This window comes from Taudactylus pleione, unplaced genomic scaffold, assembly GCF_031769625.1.
Source record: "Taudactylus pleione unplaced genomic scaffold, aTauple2 ptg000967l, whole genome shotgun sequence".
Taxonomy (NCBI): domain Eukaryota; kingdom Metazoa; phylum Chordata; class Amphibia; order Anura; family Myobatrachidae; genus Taudactylus; species Taudactylus pleione.
This window is the reverse complement of record NW_028285368.1, coordinates 7,025,001-7,042,500: the sequence shown is the minus strand read 5'-3', so window position 1 is coordinate 7,042,500 and position 17,500 is coordinate 7,025,001. Positions and strand designations below refer to the sequence as shown.

General features: G+C 37.4%; 12 non-coding genes and 63 pseudogenes across 12 annotated transcripts; all 75 read right to left on the bottom strand.

The window, feature by feature from the left end:
* The window catches only part of LOC148460975 (5S ribosomal RNA), a 119-nt pseudogene extending 62 nt beyond the window's left edge, over window positions 1-57 (bottom strand).
* A 115-nt stretch (window positions 58-172) lies between these two features.
* On the bottom strand, window positions 173-291 carry LOC148460974 (5S ribosomal RNA; annotated as a pseudogene).
* Window positions 292-407: 116 nt separating this feature from the next.
* On the bottom strand, window positions 408-526 carry LOC148460973 (5S ribosomal RNA; annotated as a pseudogene).
* Window positions 527-641: 115 nt separating this feature from the next.
* LOC148460972 (5S ribosomal RNA) lies at window positions 642-760 on the bottom strand (annotated as a pseudogene).
* Window positions 761-876: 116 nt separating this feature from the next.
* LOC148460971 (5S ribosomal RNA) lies at window positions 877-995 on the bottom strand (annotated as a pseudogene).
* Window positions 996-1,111: 116 nt separating this feature from the next.
* Window positions 1,112-1,230, bottom strand: LOC148460970 (5S ribosomal RNA; annotated as a pseudogene).
* Window positions 1,231-1,346: 116 nt separating this feature from the next.
* Window positions 1,347-1,465, bottom strand: LOC148460969 (5S ribosomal RNA; annotated as a pseudogene).
* Window positions 1,466-1,581: 116 nt separating this feature from the next.
* LOC148460968 (5S ribosomal RNA) lies at window positions 1,582-1,700 on the bottom strand (annotated as a pseudogene).
* Window positions 1,701-1,816: 116 nt separating this feature from the next.
* LOC148460967 (5S ribosomal RNA) lies at window positions 1,817-1,935 on the bottom strand (annotated as a pseudogene).
* A 116-nt stretch (window positions 1,936-2,051) lies between these two features.
* Window positions 2,052-2,170, bottom strand: LOC148460966 (5S ribosomal RNA; annotated as a pseudogene).
* A 115-nt stretch (window positions 2,171-2,285) lies between these two features.
* On the bottom strand, window positions 2,286-2,404 carry LOC148460965 (5S ribosomal RNA; annotated as a pseudogene).
* Window positions 2,405-2,520: 116 nt separating this feature from the next.
* Window positions 2,521-2,639, bottom strand: LOC148460964 (5S ribosomal RNA; annotated as a pseudogene).
* Window positions 2,640-2,754: 115 nt separating this feature from the next.
* Window positions 2,755-2,873, bottom strand: LOC148460963 (5S ribosomal RNA). Its single transcript, XR_015873311.1, has one exon. It is a non-coding gene; the product is annotated as a 5S ribosomal RNA (ribosomal RNA).
* Window positions 2,874-2,989: 116 nt separating this feature from the next.
* LOC148460962 (5S ribosomal RNA) lies at window positions 2,990-3,108 on the bottom strand (annotated as a pseudogene).
* A 117-nt stretch (window positions 3,109-3,225) lies between these two features.
* LOC148460961 (5S ribosomal RNA) lies at window positions 3,226-3,344 on the bottom strand (annotated as a pseudogene).
* Window positions 3,345-3,451: 107 nt separating this feature from the next.
* Window positions 3,452-3,570, bottom strand: LOC148460960 (5S ribosomal RNA; annotated as a pseudogene).
* Window positions 3,571-3,686: 116 nt separating this feature from the next.
* Window positions 3,687-3,805, bottom strand: LOC148460959 (5S ribosomal RNA; annotated as a pseudogene).
* A 116-nt stretch (window positions 3,806-3,921) lies between these two features.
* LOC148460958 (5S ribosomal RNA) lies at window positions 3,922-4,040 on the bottom strand (annotated as a pseudogene).
* Window positions 4,041-4,156: 116 nt separating this feature from the next.
* On the bottom strand, window positions 4,157-4,275 carry LOC148460957 (5S ribosomal RNA; annotated as a pseudogene).
* Window positions 4,276-4,391: 116 nt separating this feature from the next.
* On the bottom strand, window positions 4,392-4,510 carry LOC148460956 (5S ribosomal RNA; annotated as a pseudogene).
* A 116-nt stretch (window positions 4,511-4,626) lies between these two features.
* Window positions 4,627-4,745, bottom strand: LOC148460955 (5S ribosomal RNA; annotated as a pseudogene).
* A 115-nt stretch (window positions 4,746-4,860) lies between these two features.
* LOC148460954 (5S ribosomal RNA) lies at window positions 4,861-4,979 on the bottom strand (annotated as a pseudogene).
* Window positions 4,980-5,095: 116 nt separating this feature from the next.
* LOC148460953 (5S ribosomal RNA) lies at window positions 5,096-5,214 on the bottom strand (annotated as a pseudogene).
* A 116-nt stretch (window positions 5,215-5,330) lies between these two features.
* On the bottom strand, window positions 5,331-5,449 carry LOC148460952 (5S ribosomal RNA; annotated as a pseudogene).
* Window positions 5,450-5,565: 116 nt separating this feature from the next.
* On the bottom strand, window positions 5,566-5,684 carry LOC148460951 (5S ribosomal RNA; annotated as a pseudogene).
* Window positions 5,685-5,799: 115 nt separating this feature from the next.
* On the bottom strand, window positions 5,800-5,918 carry LOC148460950 (5S ribosomal RNA; annotated as a pseudogene).
* A 116-nt stretch (window positions 5,919-6,034) lies between these two features.
* Window positions 6,035-6,153, bottom strand: LOC148460949 (5S ribosomal RNA; annotated as a pseudogene).
* Window positions 6,154-6,268: 115 nt separating this feature from the next.
* On the bottom strand, window positions 6,269-6,387 carry LOC148460948 (5S ribosomal RNA). Its single transcript, XR_015874036.1, has one exon. It is a non-coding gene; the product is annotated as a 5S ribosomal RNA (ribosomal RNA).
* Window positions 6,388-6,503: 116 nt separating this feature from the next.
* On the bottom strand, window positions 6,504-6,622 carry LOC148460947 (5S ribosomal RNA; annotated as a pseudogene).
* A 116-nt stretch (window positions 6,623-6,738) lies between these two features.
* Window positions 6,739-6,857, bottom strand: LOC148460946 (5S ribosomal RNA; annotated as a pseudogene).
* A 116-nt stretch (window positions 6,858-6,973) lies between these two features.
* Window positions 6,974-7,092, bottom strand: LOC148460945 (5S ribosomal RNA). The gene has a single exon (XR_015873491.1). It is a non-coding gene; the product is annotated as a 5S ribosomal RNA (ribosomal RNA).
* Window positions 7,093-7,208: 116 nt separating this feature from the next.
* LOC148460944 (5S ribosomal RNA) lies at window positions 7,209-7,327 on the bottom strand (annotated as a pseudogene).
* A 116-nt stretch (window positions 7,328-7,443) lies between these two features.
* On the bottom strand, window positions 7,444-7,562 carry LOC148460943 (5S ribosomal RNA; annotated as a pseudogene).
* Window positions 7,563-7,678: 116 nt separating this feature from the next.
* On the bottom strand, window positions 7,679-7,797 carry LOC148460942 (5S ribosomal RNA). Its single transcript, XR_015874153.1, has one exon. It is a non-coding gene; the product is annotated as a 5S ribosomal RNA (ribosomal RNA).
* A 116-nt stretch (window positions 7,798-7,913) lies between these two features.
* LOC148460941 (5S ribosomal RNA) lies at window positions 7,914-8,032 on the bottom strand (annotated as a pseudogene).
* A 115-nt stretch (window positions 8,033-8,147) lies between these two features.
* Window positions 8,148-8,266, bottom strand: LOC148460940 (5S ribosomal RNA; annotated as a pseudogene).
* Window positions 8,267-8,382: 116 nt separating this feature from the next.
* LOC148460939 (5S ribosomal RNA) lies at window positions 8,383-8,501 on the bottom strand (annotated as a pseudogene).
* A 115-nt stretch (window positions 8,502-8,616) lies between these two features.
* LOC148460938 (5S ribosomal RNA) lies at window positions 8,617-8,735 on the bottom strand. The gene has a single exon (XR_015873297.1). It is a non-coding gene; the product is annotated as a 5S ribosomal RNA (ribosomal RNA).
* A 116-nt stretch (window positions 8,736-8,851) lies between these two features.
* LOC148460937 (5S ribosomal RNA) lies at window positions 8,852-8,970 on the bottom strand (annotated as a pseudogene).
* Window positions 8,971-9,087: 117 nt separating this feature from the next.
* On the bottom strand, window positions 9,088-9,206 carry LOC148460936 (5S ribosomal RNA; annotated as a pseudogene).
* Window positions 9,207-9,313: 107 nt separating this feature from the next.
* LOC148460935 (5S ribosomal RNA) lies at window positions 9,314-9,432 on the bottom strand (annotated as a pseudogene).
* A 116-nt stretch (window positions 9,433-9,548) lies between these two features.
* LOC148460934 (5S ribosomal RNA) lies at window positions 9,549-9,667 on the bottom strand (annotated as a pseudogene).
* Window positions 9,668-9,783: 116 nt separating this feature from the next.
* LOC148460933 (5S ribosomal RNA) lies at window positions 9,784-9,902 on the bottom strand. Its single transcript, XR_015873716.1, has one exon. It is a non-coding gene; the product is annotated as a 5S ribosomal RNA (ribosomal RNA).
* A 116-nt stretch (window positions 9,903-10,018) lies between these two features.
* Window positions 10,019-10,137, bottom strand: LOC148460932 (5S ribosomal RNA; annotated as a pseudogene).
* A 116-nt stretch (window positions 10,138-10,253) lies between these two features.
* On the bottom strand, window positions 10,254-10,372 carry LOC148460931 (5S ribosomal RNA; annotated as a pseudogene).
* A 116-nt stretch (window positions 10,373-10,488) lies between these two features.
* On the bottom strand, window positions 10,489-10,607 carry LOC148460930 (5S ribosomal RNA). The gene has a single exon (XR_015873490.1). It is a non-coding gene; the product is annotated as a 5S ribosomal RNA (ribosomal RNA).
* A 116-nt stretch (window positions 10,608-10,723) lies between these two features.
* On the bottom strand, window positions 10,724-10,842 carry LOC148460929 (5S ribosomal RNA; annotated as a pseudogene).
* Window positions 10,843-10,958: 116 nt separating this feature from the next.
* On the bottom strand, window positions 10,959-11,077 carry LOC148460928 (5S ribosomal RNA; annotated as a pseudogene).
* A 116-nt stretch (window positions 11,078-11,193) lies between these two features.
* On the bottom strand, window positions 11,194-11,312 carry LOC148460927 (5S ribosomal RNA). The gene has a single exon (XR_015874152.1). It is a non-coding gene; the product is annotated as a 5S ribosomal RNA (ribosomal RNA).
* A 116-nt stretch (window positions 11,313-11,428) lies between these two features.
* Window positions 11,429-11,547, bottom strand: LOC148460926 (5S ribosomal RNA; annotated as a pseudogene).
* Window positions 11,548-11,662: 115 nt separating this feature from the next.
* Window positions 11,663-11,781, bottom strand: LOC148460925 (5S ribosomal RNA; annotated as a pseudogene).
* A 116-nt stretch (window positions 11,782-11,897) lies between these two features.
* LOC148460924 (5S ribosomal RNA) lies at window positions 11,898-12,016 on the bottom strand (annotated as a pseudogene).
* A 115-nt stretch (window positions 12,017-12,131) lies between these two features.
* Window positions 12,132-12,250, bottom strand: LOC148460923 (5S ribosomal RNA). Its single transcript, XR_015873286.1, has one exon. It is a non-coding gene; the product is annotated as a 5S ribosomal RNA (ribosomal RNA).
* A 116-nt stretch (window positions 12,251-12,366) lies between these two features.
* On the bottom strand, window positions 12,367-12,485 carry LOC148460922 (5S ribosomal RNA; annotated as a pseudogene).
* Window positions 12,486-12,602: 117 nt separating this feature from the next.
* LOC148460921 (5S ribosomal RNA) lies at window positions 12,603-12,721 on the bottom strand (annotated as a pseudogene).
* A 107-nt stretch (window positions 12,722-12,828) lies between these two features.
* Window positions 12,829-12,947, bottom strand: LOC148460920 (5S ribosomal RNA; annotated as a pseudogene).
* A 116-nt stretch (window positions 12,948-13,063) lies between these two features.
* LOC148460919 (5S ribosomal RNA) lies at window positions 13,064-13,182 on the bottom strand (annotated as a pseudogene).
* A 116-nt stretch (window positions 13,183-13,298) lies between these two features.
* On the bottom strand, window positions 13,299-13,417 carry LOC148460918 (5S ribosomal RNA). Its single transcript, XR_015873550.1, has one exon. It is a non-coding gene; the product is annotated as a 5S ribosomal RNA (ribosomal RNA).
* Window positions 13,418-13,533: 116 nt separating this feature from the next.
* On the bottom strand, window positions 13,534-13,652 carry LOC148460917 (5S ribosomal RNA; annotated as a pseudogene).
* Window positions 13,653-13,768: 116 nt separating this feature from the next.
* LOC148460916 (5S ribosomal RNA) lies at window positions 13,769-13,887 on the bottom strand (annotated as a pseudogene).
* A 116-nt stretch (window positions 13,888-14,003) lies between these two features.
* Window positions 14,004-14,122, bottom strand: LOC148460915 (5S ribosomal RNA; annotated as a pseudogene).
* A 116-nt stretch (window positions 14,123-14,238) lies between these two features.
* LOC148460914 (5S ribosomal RNA) lies at window positions 14,239-14,357 on the bottom strand (annotated as a pseudogene).
* Window positions 14,358-14,473: 116 nt separating this feature from the next.
* On the bottom strand, window positions 14,474-14,592 carry LOC148460913 (5S ribosomal RNA; annotated as a pseudogene).
* Window positions 14,593-14,708: 116 nt separating this feature from the next.
* On the bottom strand, window positions 14,709-14,827 carry LOC148460912 (5S ribosomal RNA; annotated as a pseudogene).
* A 115-nt stretch (window positions 14,828-14,942) lies between these two features.
* LOC148460911 (5S ribosomal RNA) lies at window positions 14,943-15,061 on the bottom strand (annotated as a pseudogene).
* A 107-nt stretch (window positions 15,062-15,168) lies between these two features.
* On the bottom strand, window positions 15,169-15,287 carry LOC148460910 (5S ribosomal RNA; annotated as a pseudogene).
* Window positions 15,288-15,403: 116 nt separating this feature from the next.
* On the bottom strand, window positions 15,404-15,522 carry LOC148460909 (5S ribosomal RNA; annotated as a pseudogene).
* A 104-nt stretch (window positions 15,523-15,626) lies between these two features.
* On the bottom strand, window positions 15,627-15,745 carry LOC148460908 (5S ribosomal RNA; annotated as a pseudogene).
* A 116-nt stretch (window positions 15,746-15,861) lies between these two features.
* LOC148460907 (5S ribosomal RNA) lies at window positions 15,862-15,980 on the bottom strand. The gene has a single exon (XR_015873489.1). It is a non-coding gene; the product is annotated as a 5S ribosomal RNA (ribosomal RNA).
* A 116-nt stretch (window positions 15,981-16,096) lies between these two features.
* LOC148460906 (5S ribosomal RNA) lies at window positions 16,097-16,215 on the bottom strand (annotated as a pseudogene).
* Window positions 16,216-16,331: 116 nt separating this feature from the next.
* On the bottom strand, window positions 16,332-16,450 carry LOC148460905 (5S ribosomal RNA; annotated as a pseudogene).
* Window positions 16,451-16,566: 116 nt separating this feature from the next.
* On the bottom strand, window positions 16,567-16,685 carry LOC148460904 (5S ribosomal RNA; annotated as a pseudogene).
* Window positions 16,686-16,801: 116 nt separating this feature from the next.
* On the bottom strand, window positions 16,802-16,920 carry LOC148460903 (5S ribosomal RNA). Its single transcript, XR_015874150.1, has one exon. It is a non-coding gene; the product is annotated as a 5S ribosomal RNA (ribosomal RNA).
* A 116-nt stretch (window positions 16,921-17,036) lies between these two features.
* Window positions 17,037-17,155, bottom strand: LOC148460902 (5S ribosomal RNA; annotated as a pseudogene).
* A 115-nt stretch (window positions 17,156-17,270) lies between these two features.
* Window positions 17,271-17,389, bottom strand: LOC148460901 (5S ribosomal RNA; annotated as a pseudogene).
* Between the last annotated feature and the right edge of the window lie 111 nt (window positions 17,390-17,500).

Genomic DNA, 17,500 nt, shown 5'->3' with positions numbered 1-17,500 from the left:
GCATAGCTTCCAAGATCAGACGAGATTGGGCATTTCCAGTGTGGTTTGGCTGTAGGTGCTCAAATACATTAACTTTAGACCTCTTTTACTTCTTAACTCAAGTAAATTCATTGATAAGTTTAAAAATGAAATGTAAAATGTAACAGAAAATAATGTTATGGCAGTATAAAATTGCCTACAGCTCCTGGTATTACCAGGTGGTCTCCCATCCAAGTACTAAACAGGCCCAACACTGCATAGCTTCCAAGATCAGACGAGATTGGGCAAGCCCAGTGTGGTTGGGCTGTAGGTGCTCAAAAACATTAACTTTAGACCTCTTTTACTTCTTAACTCAAGTAAATTCATTGATAAGTTGAAAAAATTTAATGTAAAATGTAATAGAAAAGAATGTTATGGCTGAATAAAATTACCTACAGCACCTGGTATTCCAAGGTGGTCTCCCATCCAAGTACTAACCAGGCCCAACACTGCATAGCTTCCAAGATCAGACGAGATTGGGCATGTCCAGTGTAGTTTGGCTGTAGGTGCTCAAAAACATTAACTTTAGACCTCTTTTACTTCTTTACTCAAGTAAATTCATTGATAAGTTGAAAAATTAAATGTAAAATGTAATAGAAAAGAATGTTATGGCAGTATAAAATTACCTACAGCTCCTGGTATGCCCAGGTGGTCTCCCATCCAAGTACTAACCAGGCCCAACACTGCATAGCTTCCAAGATCAGACGAGATTGGGCATGTCCAGTGTGGTTTGGCTGTAGGTGCTCAAAAACATTAACTTTAGACCTCTATTACTTCTTAACTCAAGTAAATTCATTGATAAGTTGAAAATATTAATTGTAAAATGTAATAGAAAAGAATGTTATGGCAGTATAAAATTACCTACAGCACCTGGTATTCCCAGGTGGTCTCCCATCCAAGTACTAACCAGGCCCAACACTGAATAGCTTCCAAGATCAGACGAGATTGGGCATGTCCAGTGTGGTTTGGCTGTATGTTCTCAAAAACATTAACTTTAGACCTCTTTTACTTCTTAACTCAAGTAAATTCATGGATAAGTTGAAAAAATTAAATGTAAAATGTAATAGAAAAGAATGTTATGTCAGTATAAAATTACCTACAGCATCTGGTATTCCCAGGTGGTCTCCCATCCAAGTACTAACCAAGCCCAACACTGCATAGCTTCCAAGAGCAGATGAGATTGGGCATATCCAGTGTGGTTTGGCTGTAGGTGCTCAAAAACATTAACTTTAGACCTCTTTTACTTCTTTACTCAAGTAAATTCATTGATAAGTTGAAAAAATTAAATGTAAAATGTAAAAGAAAAGAATGTTATGGCAGTATAAAATTACCTACAGCTCCTGGTATTCCCATGTGGTCTCCCATCCAAGTACTAACCAGGCCCAACACTGCATAGCTTCCAAGATCAGACGAGATTGGGCATGTCCAGTGTAGTTGGGCTATAGGTGCTCAAAAACATTAACTTTAGACCTCTATTACTTCTTAACTCAAGTAAATTCATTGATAAGTTGAAAAAATTAAATGTAAAATGTAATAGAAAAGAATGTCATGGCAGTATAAAATTACCTACAGCACCTGGTATTCCCAGGTGGTCTCCCATCCAAGTACTAACCATGCCCAACACTGCATAGCTTCCAAGATCAGACGAGATTGGGCATGTCCAGTGTGGTTTGGCTGTAGGTGCTCAAAAACATTAACTTTAGACCTCTATTACTTCTTAACTCAAGTAAATTCATTGATAAGTTGAAAAAATTAATTGTAAAATGTAATAGAAAAGAATGTTATGGCAGTATAAAATTACCTACAGCACCTGGTATTCCCAGGTGGTCTCCCATCCAAGTACTTATCAGGCCCAATACTGCATAGCTTCCAAGATAAGACGAGATTGGGCATGTCCAGTGTGGTTTGGCTGTAGGTGCTCAAAAACATTAACTTTAGACCTCTTTTACTTCTTAACTCAAGTAAATTCTTAAGTAAGTTGAAAAAATTAAATGTAAAATGTAATAGAAAAGAATGTTATGTCAGTATAAAATTCCCTACAGCACCTGGTACTCCCAGGTGGTGTCCCATCCAAGTACTAACCAAGCCCAACACTGCACAGCTTCCAAGATCAGATGAGATTGGGCATGTCCAGTGTGGTTTGGCTGTAGGTGCTCAAAAACTTTAACTTTAGACCTCTTTTACTTCTTAACGCAAGTAAATTCATTGATAAGTTTAAAAATGAAATGTAAAATGTAACAGAAAATAATGTTATGGCAGTATAAAATTGCCTACAGCTCCTGGTATTACCAGGTGGTCTCCCATCCAAGTACTAAACAGGCCCAACACTGCATAGCTTCCAAGATCAGACGAGATTGGGCAAGCCCAGTGTGGTTGGGCTGTAGGTGCTCAAAAACATTAACTTTAGACCTCTTTTACTTCTTAACTCAAGTAAATTCATTGATAAGTTGAAAAAATTTAATGTAAAATGTAATAGAAAAGAATGTTATGGCTGAATAAAATTACCTACAGCACCTGGTATTCCCAGGTGGTCTCCCATCCAAGTACTAACCAGGCCCAACACTGCATAGCTTCCAAGATCAGACGAGATTGGGCATGTCCAGTGTGGGTTGGCTGTAGGTGCTCAAAAACATTAACTTTAGTCCTCTTTTACTTCTTAACTCAAGTAAATTCAATGATAAGTTTAAAAATGAAATGTAAAATGTAATAGAAAAGAATGTTATGGCAGTATAAAATTACCTACAGCACCTGGTATTCCCAGGTGGTCTCCCATCCAAGTACTAACCAGGCCCAACACTGCATAGCTTCCAAGATCAGATGAGATTGGGTATGTCCAGTGTGGTTTGGCTGTAGGTGCACAAAAACTTTAACTTTAGACCTCTTTTACTTCTTTACTCAAGTAAATTCATTGATAAGTTGAATAAATTAAATGTAAAATGTAATAGAAAAGAATGTTATGGCAGTATAAAATTACCTACAGCACCTGGTATTCCCAGGTGGTCTCCCATCCAAGTTCTAACCAGGCCCAAAACTGAATAGCTTCCAAGATCAGACGAGATTGGGCATGCCCAGTGTGGTTTGGCTGTAGGTGCTCAAAAACATTAACTTTAGACCTCTTTTACTTCTTAACTCAAGTACATTCTATTGATAAGTTGAAAAAATGAAATGTAAAATGTAACAGAAAAGAATGTTATGGCAGTATAAAATTACCTACAGCACCTGGTATTCCCAGGTGGTCTCCCATCCAAGTACTAACCAGGCCCAACACTGCATAGCTTCCAAGATCAGACGAGATTGGGCATGCCCAGTGTGGTTTGGCTGTAGGTGCTCAAAAACATTAACTTTAGACCTCTATTACTTCTTAAATTGATTGATAAGTTGAAAAAATTAATTGTAAAATGTAATAGAAAAGAATGTTATGGCAGTATAAAATTACCTACAGCACCTGGTATTCCCAGGTGGTCTCCCATCCAAGTACTAACCAGGCCCAACACTGAATAGCTTCCAAGATCAGACGAGATTGGGCATGTCCAGGGTGGTCTGGCTGTAGGTGCTCAAAAACATTAACTTTAGACCTCTTTTACTTCTTAACTCAAGTAAATTCATTGATACGTTGAAAAAATTAAATGTAAAATGTAATAGAAAAGAATGTTATGTCAGTATAAAATTACCTACAGCATCTGGTATTCCCAGGTGGTCTCCCATCCAAGTACTAACCAAGCCCAAGACTGCACAGCTTCCAAGATCAGACGAGATTGGGCATGTCCAGTGTGGTTGGGCTGTAGGTGCTCAAAAACATTAACTTTAGACCTCTATTACTTCTTAACTCAAGTAAATTCATTGATAAGTTGAAAAAATTAAATGTAAAATGTAATAGAAAAGAATGTCATGGCAGTATAAAATTACCTACAGCACCTGGTATTCCCAGGTGGTCTCCCATCCAAGTACTAACCAGGCCCAATACTGCATATTTTCCAAGATCAGACGAGATTGGGCATGGCCAGTGTGGTTTGGCTGTAGGTGCTCAAAAACATTAACTTTAGACCTCTATTACTTTTTAACTCAAGTAAATTCATTGATAAGTTGAAAAAATTAAATGTAAAATGTAATAGAAAAGAATGTTATGTCAGTATAAAATTACCTACAGCACCTGGTATTCCCAGGTGGTCTCCCATCCAAGTACTAACCAAGCCCAACACTGCACAGCTTCCAAGATCAGATGAGATTGGGCATGTCCAGTGTGCTTTGGCTGTAGGTGCTCAAAAACATTAACTTTAGACCTCTATTACTTCTTAACTCAAGTAAATTCATTGATAAGTTGAAAAAATTAAATGTAAAATGTAATAGAAAAGAATGTTATGTCAGTATAAAATTACCTACAGCACCTGGTATTCCCAGGTGGTCTCCCATCCAAGTACTAACCAAGCCCAACACTGCACAGCTTCCAAGATCAGATGAGATTGGGCATGTCCAGTGTGCTTTGGCTGTAGGTGCTCAAAAACATTAACTTTAGACCTCTTTTACTTCTTAACTCAAGTAAATTCATTGATAAGTTGAAAAAATGTAATATAAAATGTAATAGAAAAGAATGTTATGGCAGTATAAAATTACCTACAGCACCTGGTATTCCCAGGGGGTCTCCCATCCAAGTACTAACCAAGCCCAACACTGCACAGCTTCCAAGATCAGATGAGATTGGGCATGTCCAGTGTGGTTTGGCTGTAGGTGCTCAAAAACTTTAACTTTAGACCTCTTTTACTCTTAACTCAAGTAAATTCATTGATAAGTTGAAAAAATGTAATATAAAATGTAATAGAAAAGAATGTTATGGCAGTATAAAATTACCTACAGCACCTGGTATTCCCAGGTTGTCTCCCATCCAAGTACTAATCAGGCCCAACACTGCATAGCTTCCAAGATCAGACGAGATTGGGCATTTCCAGTGTGGTTTGGCTGTAGGTGCTCAAAAACATTAACTTTAGACCTCTTTTACTTATTAACTCAAGTAAATTCATTGATAAGTTGAAAAAATGAAATGTAAAATGTAATAGAAAAGAATGTTATGTCAGTATAAAATTACCTACAGCACCTGGTACTCCCAAATGGTCTCCCATCCAGGTACTAACCAGGCCCAACACTGCATAGCTTCCAAGATCAGAGAAGATTGGGCAGGTCGAGTGTGGTTTGGCTGTTGGTGCTCAAAAACATTAACTTTAGACCTCTTTTACTTCTTAACTCAAGTAAATTCATTGATAAGTTGAAAAAATTAAATGTAAAATGTAATAGAAAAGAATGTTATGTCAGTATAAAATTACCTACAGCACCTGGTATTCCCAGGTGGTCTCCCATCCAAGTACTAATCAGGCCCAACACTGCATAGCTTCCAAGATCAGACAAGATTGGGCATGTCCAGTGTGGTTAGGCTGTAGGTGCTCAAAAACATTAACTTTAGACCTCTTTTACTTCTTAACTCAAGTAAATTCATTGATAAGTTGAAAAAATTAAATGTAAAATGTAATAGAAAAGAATGTTATGTCAGTATAAAATTACCTACAGCACCTGGTATTCCCAGGTGGTCTCCCATCCCAGTACTAATCAGGCCGAACACTGCATAGCTTCCAAGATCAGACGAGATTGGGCATTTCCAGTGTGGTTTGGCTGTAGGTGCTCAAATATATTAACTTTAGACCTCTTTTACTTCTTAACTCAAGTAAATTCATTGATAAGTTTAAAAATGAAATGTAAAATGTAACAGAAAATAATGTTATGGCAGTATAAAATTGCCTACAGCTCCTGGTATTACCAGGTGGTCTCCCATCCAAGTACTAAACAGGCCCAACACTGCATAGCTTCCAAGATCAGACGAGATTGGGCAAGCCCAGTGTGGTTGGGCTGTAGGTGCTCAAAAACATTAACTTTAGACCTCTTTTACTTCTTAACTCAAGTAAATTCATTGATAAGTTGAAAAAATTTAATGTAAAATGTAATAGAAAAGAATGTTATGGCTGAATAAAATTACCTACAGCACCTGGTATTCCAAGGTGGTCTCCCATCCAAGTACTAACCAGGCCCAACACTGCATAGCTTCCAAGATCAGACGAGATTGGGCATGTCCAGTGTAGTTTGGCTGTAGGTGCTCAAAAACATTAACTTTAGACCTCTTTTACTTCTTTACTCAAGTAAATTCATTGATAAGTTGAAAAATTAAATGTAAAATGTAATAGAAAAGAATGTTATGGCAGTATAAAATTACCTACAGCTCCTGGTATTCCCAGGTGGTCTCCCATCCAAGTACTAACCAGGCCCAACACTGCATAGCTTCCAAGATCAGATGAGATTGGGCATGTCCAGTGTGGTTTGGCTGTAGGTGCTCAAAAACATTAACTTTAGACCTCTATTACTTCTTAACTCAAGTAAATTCATTGATAAGTTGAAAAAATTAATTGTAAAATGTAATAGAAAAGAATGTTATGGCAGTATAAAATTACCTACAGCACCTGGTATTCCCAGGTGGTCTCCCATCCAAGTACTAACCAAGCCCAACACTGCACAGCTTCCAAGATCAGATGAGATTGGGCATGTCCAGTGTGGTTTGGCTGTAGGTGCTCAAACACATTAACTTTAGACCTCTTTTACTTCTTAACTCAAGTAAATTCATTGATAAGTTGAAAAAATGTAATATAAAATGTAAGAGAAAAGAATGTTATGGCAGTATAAAATTACCTACAGCACCTGGTATTCCCAGGTGGTCTCCCATCCAAGTACTAACCAAGCCCAACACTGCACAGCTTCCAAGATCAGATGAGATTGGGCATGTCCAGTGTGGTTTGGCTGTAGGTGCTCAAAAACTTTAACTTTAGACCTCTTTTACTTCTTAACTCAAGTAAATTCATTGATAAGTTGAAAAAATGTAATATAAAATGTAATAGAAAAGAATGTTATGGCAGTATAAAATTACCTACAGCACCTGGTATTCCCAGGTGGTCTCCCATCCAAGTACTAATCAGGCCCAACACTGCATAGCTTCCAAGATCAGACGAGATTGGGCATTTCCAGTGTGGTTTGGCTGTAGGTGCTCAAAAACATTAACTTTAGACCTCTTTTACTTATTAACTCAAGTAAATTCATTGATAAGTTGAAAAAATGAAATGTAAAATGTAATAGAAAAAAATGTTATGGCAGTATAAAATTACCAATAGCACCTGGTATTCCCAGGTGGTCTCCCATCCAAGTACTAACCAGGCCCAACACTGAATAGCTTCCAAGATCAGACGAGATTGGGCATGTCCAGTGTGGTTTGGCTGTAGGTGCTCAATAACATTAACTTTAGACCTCTTTTACTTCTTAACTCAAGTAAATTCATTGATAAGTTGAAAAAATTAAATGTAAAATGTAATAGAAAAGAATGTTATGTCAGTATAAAATTACCTACAGCATCTGGTATTCCCAGGTGGTCTCCCATCCAAGTACTAACCAAGCCCAACACTGCATAGCTTCCAAGAGCAGATGAGATTGGGCATATCCAGTGTGGTTTGGCTGTAGGTGCTCAAACACATTAACTTTAGTCCTCTTTTACTTCTTTACTCAAGTAAATTCATTGATAAGTTGAAAAAATTAAATGTAAAATGTAATAGAAAAGAATGTCATGGCAGTATAAAATTACCTACAGCACCTGGTATTCCCAGGTGGTCTCCCATCCAAGTACTAACCAGGCCCAACACTGCATAGCTTCCAAGATCAGACGAGATTGGGCATGTCCAGTGTGGTTTGGCTGTAAGTGCTCAAAAACATTAACTTTAGACCTCTATTACTTCTTAACTCAAGTAAATTCATTGATAAGTTGAAAAAATTAATTGTAAAATGTAATAGAAAAGAATGTTATGGCAGTATAAAATTACCTACAGCACCTGGTTTTCCCAGGTGGTCTCCCATCCAAGTACTTATCAGGCCCAATACTGCATAGCTTCCAAGATAAGACAAGATTGGGCATGTCCAGTGTGGTTTGGCTGTAGGTGCTCAAAAACTTTAACTTTAGACCTCTTTTACTTCTTAACGCAAGTAAATTCATTGATAAGTTTAAAAATGAAATGTAAAATGTAACAGAAAAGAATGTTATGGCAGTATAAATTTACCTACAGCAAATGGTATTACCAGGTGGTCTCCCATCCAAGTACTAACCAGGCCCAACACTGCATAGCTTCCAAGATCAGATGAGATTGGGCATGCCCAGTGTGGTTTGGCTGTAGGTGCACAAAAACATTAACTTTAGACCTCTTTTACTTCTTAACTCAAGTAAATTCATTGGTAAGTTGAAAAAATTTAATGTAAAATGTAATAGAAAAGAATGTTATGGCTGAATAAAATTACATACAGCACCTGGTATTCCCAGGTGGTCTCCCATCCAAGTACTAACCAGGCCCAACACTGCATAGCTTCCAAGATCAGACGAGATTGGGCATGTCCAGTGTGGGTTGGCTGTAGGTGCTCAAAAACATTAACTTTAGTCCTCTTTTACTTCTTAACTCAAGTAAATTCAATGATAAGTTTAAAAATGAAATGTAAAATGTAATAGAAAAGAATGTTATGGCAGTATAAAATTACCTACAGCACCTGGTATTCCCAGGTGGTCTCCCATCCAAGTACTAACCAGGCCCAACACTGCATAGCTTCCAAGATCAGATGAGATTGGGTATGTCCAGTGTGGTTTGGCTGTAGGTGCACAAAAACTTTAACTTTAGACCTCTTTTACTTCTTTACTCAAGTAAATTCATTGATAAGTTGAATAAATTAAATGTAAAATGTAATAGAAAAGAATGTTATGGCAGTATAAAATAACCTACAGCACCTGGTATTCCCAGGTGGTCTCCCATCCAAGTTCTAACCAGGCCCAACACTGAATAGCTTCCAAGATCAGACGAGATTGGGCATGCCCAGTGTGGTTTGGCTGTAGGTGCTCAAAAACATTAACTTTAGACCTCTTTTACTTCTTAACTCAAGTACATTCTATTGATAAGTTGAAAAAATGAAATGTAAAATGTAACAGAAAAGAATGTTATGTCAGTATAAAATTACCTACAGCACCTGGTATTCCCAGGTGGTCTCCCATCCAAGTACTAACCATGCCCAACACTGCATAGCTTCCAAGATCAGACGAGATTGGGCATGCCCTGTGTGGTTTGGCTGTAGGTGCTCAAAAACATTAACTTTAGACCTCTATTACTTCTTAAATTGATTGATAAGTTGAAAAAATTATTTGTAAAATGTAATAGAAAAGAATGTTATGGCAGTATAAAATTACCTACAGCACCTGGTATTCCCAGGTGGTCTCCCATCCAAGTACTAACCAGGCCCAACACTGAATAGCTTCCAAGATCAGACGAGATTGGGCATGTCCAGGGTGGTTTGGCTGTAGGTGCTCAAAAACATTAACTTTAGACCTCTTTTACTTCTTAACTCAAGTAAATTCATTGATACGTTGAAAAAATTAAATGTAAAATGTAATAGAAAAGAATGTTATGTCAGTATAAAATTACCTACAGCATCTGGTATTCCCAGGTGGTCTCCCATCCAAGTACTAACCAAGCCCAACACTGCACAGCTTCCAAGATCAGATGAGATTGGGCATGTCCAGTGTGGTTGGGCTGTAGGTGCTCAAAAACATTAACTTTAGACCTCTATTACTTCTTAACTCAAGTAAATTCATTGATAAGTTGAAAAAATTAAATGTAAAATGTAATAGAAAAGAATGTCATGGCAGTATAAAATTACCTACAGCACCTGGTATTCCCAGGTGGTCTCCCATCCAAGTACTAACCAGGCCCAACACTGCATAGCTTCCAAGATCAGACGAGATTGGGTATGTCCAGTGTGGTTTGGCTGTAGGTGCTCAAAAACATTAACTTTAGACCTCTATTACTTCTTAACTCAAGTAAATTCATTGATAAGTTGAAAAAATTAATTGTAAAATGTAATAGAAAAGAATGTTATGGCAGTATAAAATTACCTACAGCACCTGGTATTCCCAGGTGGTCTCCCATCCAAGTACTAACCAAGCCCAACACTGCACAGCTTCCAAGATCAGATGAGATTGGGCATGTCCAGTGTGGTTTGGCTGTAGGTGCTCAAACACATTAACTTTAGACCTCTTTTACTTCTTAACTCAAGTAAATTCATTGATAAGTTGAAAAAATGTAATATAAAATGTAAGAGAAAAGAATGTTATGGCAGTATAAAATTACCTACAGCACCTGGTATTCCCAGGTGGTCTCCCATCCAAGTACTAACCAAGCCCAACACTGCACAGCTTCCAAGATTAGATGAGATTGGGCATGTCCAGTGTGGTTTGGCTGTAGGTGCTCAAAAACTTTAACTTTAGACCTCTTTTACTTCTTAACTCAAGTAAATTCATTGATAAGTTGAAAAAATGTAATATAAAATGTAATAGAAAAGAATGTTATGGCAGTATAAAATTACCTACAGCACCTGGTATTCCCAGGTGGTCTCCCATCCAAGTACTAATCAGGCCCAACACTGCATAGCTTCCAAGATCAGACGAGATTGGGCATTTCCAGTGTGGTTTGGCTGTAGGTGCTCAAAAACATTAACTTTAGACCTCTTTTACTTATTAACTCAAGTAAATTCATTGATAAGTTGAAAAAATGAAATGTAAAATGTAATAGAAAAAAATGTTATGGCAGTATAAAATTACCAATAGCACCTGGTATTCCCAGGTGGTCTCCCATCCAAGTACTAACCAGGCCCAACACTGAATAGCTTCCAAGATCAGACGAGATTGGGCATGTCCAGTGTGGTTTGGCTGTAGGTGCTCAATAACATTAACTTTAGACCTCTTTTACTTCTTAACTCAAGTAAATTCATTGATAAGTTGAAAAAATTAAATGTAAAATGTAATAGAAAAGAATGTTATGTCAGTATAAAATTACCTACAGCATCTGGTATTCCCAGGTGGTCTCCCATCCAAGTACTAACCAAGCCCAACACTGCATAGCTTCCAAGAGCAGATGAGATTGGGCATATCCAGTGTGGTTTGGCTGTAGGTGCTCAAACACATTAACTTTAGTCCTCTTTTACTTCTTTACTCAAGTAAATTCATTGATAAGTTGAAAAAATTAAATGTAAAATGTAATAGAAAAGAATGTCATGGCAGTATAAAATTACCTACAGCACCTGGTATTCCCAGGTGGTCTCCCATCCAAGTACTAACCAGGCCCAACACTGCATAGCTTCCAAGATCAGACGAGATTGGGCATGTCCAGTGTGGTTTGGCTGTAAGTGCTCAAAAACATTAACTTTAGACCTCTATTACTTCTTAACTCAAGTAAATTCATTGATAAGTTGAAAAAATTAATTGTAAAATGTAATAGAAAAGAATGTTATGGCAGTATAAAATTACCTACAGCACCTGGTTTTCCCAGGTGGTCTCCCATCCAAGTACTTATCAGGCCCAATACTGCATAGCTTCCAAGATAAGACAAGATTGGGCATGTCCAGTGTGGTTTGGCTGTAGGTGCTCAAAAACTTTAACTTTAGACCTCTTTTACTTCTTAACGCAAGTAAATTCATTGATAAGTTTAAAAATGAAATGTAAAATGTAACAGAAAAGAATGTTATGGCAGTATAAATTTACCTACAGCAAATGGTATTACCAGGTGGTCTCCCATCCAAGTACTAACCAGGCCCAACACTGCATAGCTTCCAAGATCAGATGAGATTGGGCATGCCCAGTGTGGTTTGGCTGTAGGTGCACAAAAACATTAACTTTAGACCTCTTTTACTTCTTAACTCAAGTAAATTCATTGGTAAGTTGAAAAAATTTAATGTAAAATGTAATAGAAAAGAATGTTATGGCTGAATAAAATTACATACAGCACCTGGTATTCCCAGGTGGTCTCCCATCCAAGTACTAACCAGGCCCAACACTGCATAGCTTCCAAGATCAGACGAGATTGGGCATGTCCAGTGTGGGTTGGCTGTAGGTGCTCAAAAACATTAACTTTAGTCCTCTTTTACTTCTTAACTCAAGTAAATTCAATGATAAGTTTAAAAATAAAATGTAAAATGTAATAGAAAAGAATGTTATGGCAGTATAAAATTACCTACAGCACCTGGTATTCCCAGGTGGTCTCCCATCCAAGTACTAACCAGGCCCAACACTGCATAGCTTCCAAGATCAGATGAGATTGGGTATGTCCAGTGTGGTTTGGCTGTAGGTGCACAAAAACTTTAACTTTAGACCTCTTTTACTTCTTTACTCAAGTAAATTCATTGATAAGTTGAATAAATTAAATGTAAAATGTAATAGAAAAGAATGTTATGGCAGTATAAAATAACCTACAGCACCTGGTATTCCCAGGTGGTCTCCCATCCAAGTTCTAACCAGGCCCAACACTGAATAGCTTCCAAGATCAGACGAGATTGGGCATGCCCAGTGTGGTTTGGCTGTAGGTGCTCAAAAACATTAACTTTAGACCTCTTTTACTTCTTAACTCAAGTACATTCTATTGATAAGTTGAAAAAATGAAATGTAAAATGTAACAGAAAAGAATGTTATGGCAGTATAAAATTACCTACAGCACCTGGTATTCCCAGGTGGTCTCCCATCCAAGTACTAACCATGCCCAACACTGCATAGCTTCCAAGATCAGACGAGATTGGGCATGCCCTGTGTGGTTTGGCTGTAGGTGCTCAAAAACATTAAATTTAGACCTCTATTACTTCTTAAATTGATTGATAAGTTGAAAAAATTATTTGTAAAATGTAATAGAAAAGAATGTTATGGCAGTATAAAATTACCTACAGCACCTGGTATTCCCAGGTGGTCTCCCATCCAAGTACTAACCAGGCCCAACACTGAATAGCTTCCAAGATCAGACGAGATTGGGCATGTCCAGGGTGGTTTGGCTGTAGGTGCTCAAAAACATTAACTTTAGACCTCTTTTACTTCTTAACTCAAGTAAATTCATTGATACGTTGAAAAAATTAAATGTAAAATGTAATAGAAAAGAATGTTATGTCAGTATAAAATTAGCTACAGCATCTGGTATTCCCAGGTGGTCTCCCATCCAAGTACTAACCAAGCCCAACACTGCACAGCTTCCAAGATCAGATGAGATTGGGCATGTCCAGTGTGGTTGGGCTGTAGGTGCTCAAAAACATTAACTTTAGACCTCTATTACTTCTTAACTCAAGTAAATTCATTGATAAGTTGAAAAAATTAAATGTAAAATGTAATAGAAAAGAATGTCATGGCAGTATAAAATTACCTACAGCACCTGGTATTCCCAGGTGGTCTCCCATCCAAGTACTAACCAGGCCCAACACTGCATAGCTTCCAAGATCAGATGAGATTGGGCATGGCCAGTGTGGTTTGGCTGTAGGTGCTCAAAAACATTAACTTTAGACCTCTATTACTTCTTAACTCAAGTAAATTCATTGATAAGTTGAAAAAATTAAATGTAAAATGTAATAGAAAAGAATGTTATGTCAGTATAAAATTACCTACAGCACCTGGTATTCCCAGGTGGTCTCCCATCCAAGTACTAACCAAGCCCAACACTGCACAGCTTCAAAGATCAGATGAGATTGGGCATGTCCAGTGTGCTTTGGCTGTAGGTGCTCAAAAACATTAACTTTAGACCTCTTTTACTTCTTAACTCAAGTAAATTCATTGATAAGTTGAAAAAATGAAATGTAAAATGTAATAGAAAAGACTGTTATGGCAGTATAAAATTACCTACAGCACCTGGTATTCCCAGGTGGTCTCCCATCCAAGTACTAACCATGCCCAACACTGAATAGCTTCCAAGATCAGACGAGATTGGGCATTTCCAGTGTGGTTTGGCTGTAGGTGCTCAAAAACATTAACTTTAGACCTCTTTTACTTATTAACTCAAGTAAATTCATTGATAAGTTGAAAAAATGAAATGTAAAATGTAATAGAAAAAAATGTTATGGCAGTATAAAATTACCAATAGCACCTGGTATTCCCAGGTGGTCTCCCATCCAAGTACTAACCAGGCCCAATACTGAATAGCTTCCAAGATCAGACGAGATTGGGCATGTCCAGTGTGGTTTGGCTGTAGGTGCTCAAAAACATTAACTTTAGACCTCTTTTACTTCTTAACTCAAGTAAATTCATTGATAAGTTGAAAAAATTAAATGTAAAATGTAATAGAAAAGAATGTTATGTCAGTATAAAATTACCTACAGCATCTGGTATTCCCAGGTGGTCTCCCATCCAAGTACTAACCAAGCCCAACACTGCATAGCTTCCAAGAGCAGATGAGATTGGGCATATCCAGTGTGGTTTGGCTGTAGGTGCTCCAACACGTTAACTTTAATCCTCTTTTACTTCTTTACTCAAGTAAATTCATTGATAAGTTGAAAAAATTAAATGTAAAATGTAATAGAAAAGAATGTCATGGCAGTATAAAATTACCTACAGCTCCTGGTATTCCCAGGTGGTCTCCCATCCAAGTACTAACCAGGCCCAACACTGCATAGCTTCCAAGATCAGACGAGATTGGGCATGTCCAGTGTGGTTTGGCTGTAAGTGCTCAAAAACATTAACTTTAGACCTCTATTACTTCTTAACTCAAGTAAATTCATTGATAAGTTGAAAAAATTAATTCTAAAATGTAATAGAAAAGAATGTTATGGCAGTATAAAATTACCTACAGCACCTGGTTTTCCCAGGTGGTCTCCCATCCAGGTACGTATCAGGCCCAATACTGCATAGCTTCCAAGATAAGACAAGATTGGGCATGTCCAGTGTGGTTTGGCTGTAGGTGCTCAAAAACTTTAACTTTAGACCTCTTTTACTTCTTAACGCAAGTAAATTCATTGATAAGTTTAAAAATGAAATGTAAAATGTAACAGAAAAGAATGTTATGGCAGTATAAAATTAAGTACAGCACCTGGTATTCCCAGGTGGTCTCCCATCCAAATACTAACCATGCCCAACACTGCATAGCTTCCAAGATCAGACGAGATTGGGCATGCCCTGTGTGGTTTGGCTGTAGGTGCTCAAAAACATTAACTTTAGACCTCTATTACTTCTTAAATTGATTGATAAGTTGAAAAAATTAATTGTAAAATGTAATAGAAAAGAATGTTATGGCAGTATAAAATTACCTACAGCACCTGGTATTCCCAGGTGGTCTCCCATCCAAGTACTAACCAGGCCCAACACTGAATAGCTTCCAAGATCAGACGAGATTGGGCATGTCCAGGGTGGTTTGGCTGTAGGTGCTCAAAAACATTAACTTTAGACCTCTTTTACTTCTTAACTCAAGTAAATTCATTGATATGTTGAAAAAATTAAATGTAAAATGTAATAGAAAAGAATGTTATGTCAGTATAAAATTACCTACAGCATCTGGTATTCCCAGGTGGTCTCCCATCCAAGTACTAACCAAGCCCAACACTGCACAGCTTCCAAGATCAGACGAGATTGGGCATGTCCAGTGTGGTTGGGCTGTAGGTGCTCAAAAACATTAACTTTAGACCTCTATTACTTCTTAACTCAAGTAAATTCATTGATAAGTTGAAAAAATGTAATAGAAAAGAATGTTATGTCAGTATAAAATTACCTACAGCACCTGGTATTCCCAGGTGGTCTCCCATCCAAGTACTAACCAAGCCCAACACTGCACAGCTTCCAAGATCAGATGAGATTGGGCATGTCCAGTGTGGTTTGGCTGTAGGTGCTCAAAAACTTTAACTTTAGACCTCTTTTACTTCTTAACTCAAGTAAATTCATTGATAAGTTGAAAAAATGTAATATAAAATGTAATAGAAAAGAATGTTATGGCAGTATAAAATTACCTACAGCACCTGGTATTCCCAGGTGGTCTCCCATCCAAGTACTAATCAGGCCCAACACTGCATAGCTTCCAAGATCAGACGAGATTGGGCATTTCCAGTGTGGTTTGGCTGTAGGTGCTCAAAAACATTAACTTTAGACCTCTTTTACTTATTAACTCAAGTAAATTCATTGATAAGTTGAAAAAATGAAATGTAAAATGTAATAGAAAAGAATGTTATGTCAGTATAAAATTACCTACAGCACCTGGTATTCCCAAAACGTCTCCCATCCAGGTACTAACCAGGCCCAACACTGCATAGCTTCCAAGATCAGACAAGATTGGGCAGGTCCAGTGTGGTTTGGCTGTTGGTGCTCAAAAACATTAACTTTAGACCTCTTTTACTTCTTAACTCAAGTAAATTCATTGATAAGTTGAAAAAATTAAATGTAAAATGTAATAGAAAAGAATGTTATGTCAGTATAAAATTACCTACAGCACCTGGTATTCCCAGGTGGTCTCCCATCCAAGTACTAATCAGGCCCAACACTGCATAGCTTCCAAGATCAGACAAGATTGGGCATGTCCAGTGTGGTTTGGCTGTAGGTGCTCAAAAACATTAACTTTAGACCTCTTTTACTTCTTAACTCAAGTAAATTCATTGATAAGTTGAAAAAATTAAATGTAAAATGTAATAGAAAAGAATGTTATGTCAGTATAAAATTACCTACAGCATCTGGTATTCCCAGGTGGTCTCCCATCCAAGTACTAACCAAGCCCAACACTGCATAGCTTCCAAGAGCAGATGAGATTGGGCATATCCAGTGTGGTTTGGCTGTAGGTGCTCAAACACATTAACTTTAGTCCTCTTTTACTTCTTTACTCAAGTAAATTCATTGATAAGTTGAAAAAATTAAATGTAAAATGTAATAGAAAAGAATGTCATGGCAGTATAAAATTACCTACAGCACCTGGTATTCCCAGGTGGTCTCCCATCCAAGTACTAACCAGGCCCAACACTGCATAGCTTCCAAGATCAGACGAGATTGGGCATGTCCAGTGTGGTTTGGCTGTAAGTGCTCAAAAACATTAACTTTAGACCTCTATTACTTCTTAACTCAAGTAAATTCATTGATAAGTTGAAAAAATTAATTGTAAAATGTAATAGAAAAGAATGTTATGGCAGTATAAAATTACCTACAGCACCTGGTTTTCCCAGGTGGTCTCCCATCCAAGTACTTATCAGGCCCAATACTGCATAGCTTCCAAGATAAGACAAGATTGGGCATGTCCAGTGTGGTTTGGCTGTAGGTGCTCAAAAACTTTAACTTTAGACCTCTTTTACTTCTTAACGCAAGTAAATTCATTGATAAGTTTAAAAATGAAATGTAAAATGTAACAGAAAAGAATGTTATGGCAGTATAAATTTACCTACAGCAAATGGTATTACCAGGTGGTCTCCCATCCAAGTACTAACCAGGCCCAACACTGCATAGCTTCCAAGATCAGATGAGATTGGGCATGCCCAGTGTGGTTTGGCTGTAGGTGCACAAAAACATTAACTTTAGACCTCTTTTACTTCTTAACTCAAGTAAATTCATTGGTAAGTTGAAAAAATTTAATGTAAAATGTAATAGAAAAGAATGTTATGGCTGAAT